General features: G+C 48.1%; 1 pseudogene; it reads right to left on the bottom strand.

Annotated features, from left to right (window-relative positions):
• Positions 1–695: 695 nt before the first annotated feature.
• Positions 696–826, bottom strand: LOC137376842 (U2 spliceosomal RNA; annotated as a pseudogene).
• Positions 827–5866: the final 5040 nt, after the last annotated feature.

The following is a 5866-nucleotide window of genomic DNA, read 5'->3' as shown; positions in this document are numbered from 1 at the left end:
CAGCGTTTGGGGCAAGTTTTGTAGAGATGGCCTGCCGCACCGCACAAGTTGCAAGACTTAGTCTGCTTACAGTCCTTGGTCTGACGGCCTTCCTTCTTGCAGTTCTTGCAGACGACTGTGCTGCAGTTGGCTGCCACGTGACCAGATTTGCCACAGGTGCGACATACTCTGGGCTGCCCAGCGTAGGCCAAGAAGCCTCGACTTCCCCCAATCGCGAACCTGGAGGGAGGGTGGATAATGGCTCCATTGGCATCGACCTTCAAGGTCACCTTGACCTGCCGCTTGCTGGTCCAAATCCCAAAGGGGTCCTTGACATCAGTGCTGCTGCCGGCCACCTCGACGTACCTGGCGAGAAAGGTGAGTACATCCACCACCGGAACATGGGGGTTGTAGAGGTGAATCGTCACCACCCGGTCCCGTTGTGCCGGAAGCGTGAAGAGCGGCTCCACTGTGAGGATGGACAGTGGCGCCCAGTCCCCTTTCTCCTTGAACGCCTTCAGGAACTTGATGGATCCCACCACATTCTTGAACATCACGTCGAAATATCCACTGCTGGGGAAATCCTGCAGGCAGATGTCCACAGCTTGAAATCCACAGCAATCGATGAGGATTTTCTTGATGACCAGTGCATCTCCTTCCTTGTCCTTCACCACCACGCGAATGGTGTTCTGCACTCCCTGGCCAGAAGCTCGAAGATTGGTTATGGCAATTTTACTCAAAGCCTACCCAGGATCAAAAGCCACTGATCATGGTTTCTGCTCTGCCAAGTAAGCACTGATAAGAACAAATACTATACTTGATCTTAGCCAAAAGGCCGAGAAGTGATGGTTTCTCCACAGATGCTGCCAGATCTGCTGAGTATTTCTTCAGCATTTCTTCAATTTCCAGCACTCCCTGGCACTTTTTTTTTATTTCCAAAATATACTTTATTCATAACAATCTGTTAAAAATACATGACAAAACAGTTCCAAACAGCACCAAGTCAATAAAATACAAAGAGTGCAAAGGAGGTCAGTTTCCTTCAATACAGGAGTGAGTTGCCTCACAACCCTTCCATTTCATTTTCCATGCCATACACATTTTACAGCAAACAAAAATTTTCCCGATACTGTTCGAGGAGTTTCCCATGGATCCAGCCCCTCAGTTCAGCTTGGTGGGGGGACCTTACACAATGGTCTTTCCCCATTGAGCCTTTGCTGTGGCTGCCCCAAGCTTTAATGCGTCCCTCAGCACGTAGTCCTGGACCTTGGAATGTGCCAGTCTGCAACATTCAGTCGTGGTCAACTCTTTGCGCTGGAAGACCAGCAAGTTTCGGGCAGACCAAAGGGCGTCTTTCACCGAATTGATAGTCCTCCAGCAGCAGTTGATGTTCATCTCGGTGTGCGTCCCTGAGAACAGCCCGTACAGCACAGACTCCTGTGTTACCGAGCTGCTTGGGATGAACCTAGACAAAAACCACTGCATCTCTTTCCACACCTGCTTTGCAAAGACACATTCCAGAAGGAGGTGGGCAACTGTCTCTTCCCCACCACAGCCACCGCGGGGGAATTGTGTGGAGGGGGTGAGACTTTGGGCGTGCAGGAAGGATCTGACGGGGAGGGCTTTTCTCACCACCAGCCAAGCTACATCTTGGTGCTTGTTTGAAAGTTCTGATGATGAGGCATTCCGCCAAATGACTTTGGCAGTCTGCTCGGGGAACCAGCCGACATTATCCACCATCTCCTTCTCCCGTAGGGCCTTGAGGACATTCCGTGCAGACCACTGCCTGATGGATTGGTGGTCAAAGGTGTTTTCCCGCAGAAACTGTTCCACGAAGGATAGGTGGTATGGCACAGTCCAACTGGATGGAGTATTCCGCGGCAATGAGACCAGGCCCATCCTTCGCAACACCAGGGACAGATGGAACCTCAGCACGTAGTGACACTTGGAGTTTGCGTACTGGAGGTCTACACACAGCTTGATGCAGCCGCACACGAAGGTAGTCATCAGGATGAGGGCCACGTTGGGTACATTTCTCCCGCCCTTATCCAGAGGTTTGAACATCGTGTCCCTCCGGACCCGGTCCATTTTGGATCCCCAGATGAAGCGGAAAATGGCTCGGGTGACCACTACAGTGCAGGAGTGGGGTATGGGCCAGACCTGCGCCATGTACACCAACAGAGATCGCTGCCCCCACATGCTCAGCTTGTGTTGTACCTTGGCTACTCGCTCCTCCCAGGTTTTGGTGCACACCCCGGCCCTTCCAAACCATATCCCCAGCACCTTCAGGAAGTCTGACCTGATGGTGAAGGGGACAAAGGATCGGTCAGCCCAGTTCCCAAAGAACAACAAAGAACAAAGAACAGTACAGCACAGAACATGGCCTCGCTCTTGCCGTGGTTAACTTTGGCTCCCAAGGCCAGTTCGAACTGGTCTCAGATGCTCATCAGTCTGCGCACAGACAGCGGGTCCGAGCAGAAGACGGCGACATCGTCCATGAACAGGGAGGTTTTAACCTGAGTGCCTCCACTGCCTGGGATTGTCACCCCTCTTATGCTCGCATCCTTCCTAATAGACTCAGCAAAGGGTTCAATACAGCAAACAAACAAGACCGGGGAGGGAGGACAGCCCTGTCTGACTCCAGATTTGATCGGGAAACTTTCCGATTCCCACCCATTGATTGAGACTGCGCTACTGATGTTTGTGTAGAGCAGTTGGATCCAATTGCAGATTTCCTCCCCAAACCCCATTTTGGAAAGCACGTCCATCATGTAGGTGTGTGATATCCTGTCAAAAGTCTTCTCCTGGTCCAAGCCGATGAGGCAGGTGTCCACCCTCTACCTTCAGGCTGCTGATAACAGAGCTCTCTCTGTGTAAGAAAGAGCTTGTATTTACAGCATACCTTTCACAACCCCAGGGCATCCGAAAGCACTTTACAGTCAAAAACTACTTTTTTTTTCATATTTTATTTAGAGATACAGCACTGAAACAGGCCCTTCGGCCCACCGAGTCTGTGCCGACCATCAACCACCCATTTATACTAATCCTACACTAATTCCATATTCCTACCACATCCCCACCTGTCCCTATATTTCCCTACCACCTACCTATACTAGGGGCAATTTATAATGGCCAATTTACCTATCAACCTGCAAGTCTTTGGCATGTGGGAGGAAATCGGAGCACCCGGAGAAAACCCACGCAGACACAGGGAGAACTTGCAAACTAAACTCCACACAGGCAGTACCCAGAATTGAACCCGGGTCGCTGGAGCTGTGAGGCTGCGGTGCTAACCACTGCGCCACTGTGCCGCCCTTTAAAGTGCACTCACTGTTGTAATGCAGTAAACAGAGCAGCCAATTTGCATGCAATAAGGTGCCATAAACAGCACTGAGATAATGACCAGATAATCTGTTTTTCGTGATGTTGCTTGAGGGATATAGTATCCATCAGGATAGCAAGTAAAACTTCCCAGCTCTTTGAAATATTGCCATGGAATCTTTTACATCCACATAAGGAGTCAGATGGGGGTCTCTGTTTAAAGTCTCATGAAAGATGGTGCCACTGACAGCACAGTACTCCACTGGGATTGTTAACTTAGACTTAGTGCTCAAGTCTCTGGAATGAGATTTGAATCCACAACCTTCTTACTCCGAGGTAAGAGTGCTACCACTAAACCAAGGCTAACATCGTCACAATTTCTGCACCATTCACAGTATGTATGTTGCCTTTTTTTTTGTTTCCAATGTGAAATACCTTACACTCTCTGCATTAAATCTCAGCTGTCTCTGTTCTGCCAAATTTACTGATTTCTGCCTCCTCTGATTAGACTTTCCCTTTTCACCAGACAGATATTGATTTACCATGAGACAGTGCCTGAAGCTTGCTGATGTGGCACAGAATATGTCAATGAGGCTGGGATTAATAACTCTACAAATGTCAAGGGCTGCTTCTCTATCTCTGACTCAGCCTTAAACATCCAATTTAATGCTGCAGCATACCATTAAATGTCCAATCTTCATGCTGACAGCTGAAGCCACTGGTCAAGAAGATTGTCAACATTTTCTGATGGTATTTGATAGGTAGATTGGCCATCAGCTGTTTAACTGATCACTGTCATTGCGGAGGCGGTGGTTGCTGCCGGTGGAGCACCCACCTGAGGCCGAGGAGCAGTGCTGGACCCAGGACACAGTGAAGTCAGGGCGGGAAGGGTCTCACGGGGGAGGGGAGTGTAGGGCGGTTAGCAGCAAGGGCAGGGAGTGGCTTTCAGCAGGCTCCGCCTTCCCGATGCCGGGTCCTTCAGTCAGGCACTAAGTGCCTTTTTATGAGGGATCTGCCCCTGGAGCCAGCAAGCAACCTGCACGGTTTTCCTTCCCCATGCAGCAACAGGTCTGCCAGCTGCTAGGCTAATTTTGGCAGCAACTAGCTGCCTAGGGATGAGGCCCTTAATTGGGCATTAATTACCCACCTAGGCATCAATTGGTGACGAGGCGGGAAGGCAGTTCACAGGCCTTCCTGCCCAGACTTAATTTCGGCGGAGGTGCGAAGGTAATAGGGTCCTCCCGCCACCATCCCACCCAATTACATGCTCTCCCTGCCTCCAAACCCATCACGGGGGAGAGCATAAAATTCCCCCCTTGGTCCCACAAACAGCAAGGTGGTAATAGCCAGATTAGTTGTTTTATTGATGTTGGTAGCAGGATAAATATTGGCCAGGACACTGTGGAGAACTCCCCTGTTCTTCTTCAAGATAGTGTCATGGGATTTTTTAATGCCCACCTACAAGGGCAGGCAGGACCATTGTCTAATGTCTTGTCTAAAAGACACCTTTGACAATGTGGCATTCTAGCAATACTACTGGCTTAGATTACGTGGTCAAGTTTCTTGAGTGGGACGTAAACCAACAATCTTTTGATTCAGAGGCAAGAATCCTCCCAACTGAGCCACAGCTGAGACCTCAGGCATTGTATTTATTTTAATATATTTTATAGGAAAGCACACTTAAACAAAATTGAAAATTCCCCCAGAAAGCTGATAACATTACTGAGTTATATTAAATTCTTAGGAGTGAGGTCATGGCTGGGTTTCAATACAGCAGCACTCAGCCAAACTGAGCTGACACTGAGCAATAAAACTCTTGATCAGATTCATAACTATATTTCGTCCAATGCGATTTCATTCCAGATAATCTTTTGTAAAGAAATGAAATGTTTAAATTAAAATGGCAGCCTTCCCTTTTATCAATCTGCCTGTCAGATTCAGGCAAATACCAGCAATGGGACATTAGCTGGTGACATCTTTATCATAGTGATGGTTCTGTTACTGGGTAAGTACAATTAATTTGGAATAACCCTAACAAGGGACATTTATCACATAACCAAGTATACAAGTTCAAATGGGAAATCTTTTCAAATCACTGACTACCAATTATTGTGGGGAAGAGGAACACTAAAGCCTATTTCCCACTTCTTCTGCTGTTTTCATCATATTCTCATCCTTGTTTTCAAATCCCTCCATGGCTCACCACTCCTTATCTCTGTAACCTCCTCCAGCCCTACAACCCTCCAAAAACTACAATCCTTCAATTCTGGCCTCTTGTTCATTCCCAATTTCTTTCACCCTACCATTGGCAGATATTTCTTCAGCTGCCTAGCCTCAAAGCTTTGGAATTCACCTCCTAAACCTCTCCTCGCCTCTACCGCTCTCCTCCTCTGAAATGCTCCTTAATACCCCTCTCTTTGATCAAGCTTTTGTTCACCTGTTCTAATGTCTCCTTACAAGGTTTTCTGTCAAATTTTGTCTGGTAATGCTCCTGTGAAGTGCCATAGGATGTTTTTCTATGTTAAAGACGTTATACAAGTACAAGTTATTGTTGTTTCTTCTATGG

Source organism: Heterodontus francisci, chromosome 13 (genome assembly GCF_036365525.1).
Source record: "Heterodontus francisci isolate sHetFra1 chromosome 13, sHetFra1.hap1, whole genome shotgun sequence".
In the NCBI taxonomy this organism is placed as follows: Eukaryota; Metazoa; Chordata; class Chondrichthyes; order Heterodontiformes; family Heterodontidae; genus Heterodontus; species Heterodontus francisci.
The sequence above is the reverse complement of the archived record's forward strand: the minus strand, read 5'-3'. Positions and strand labels throughout refer to the sequence as shown.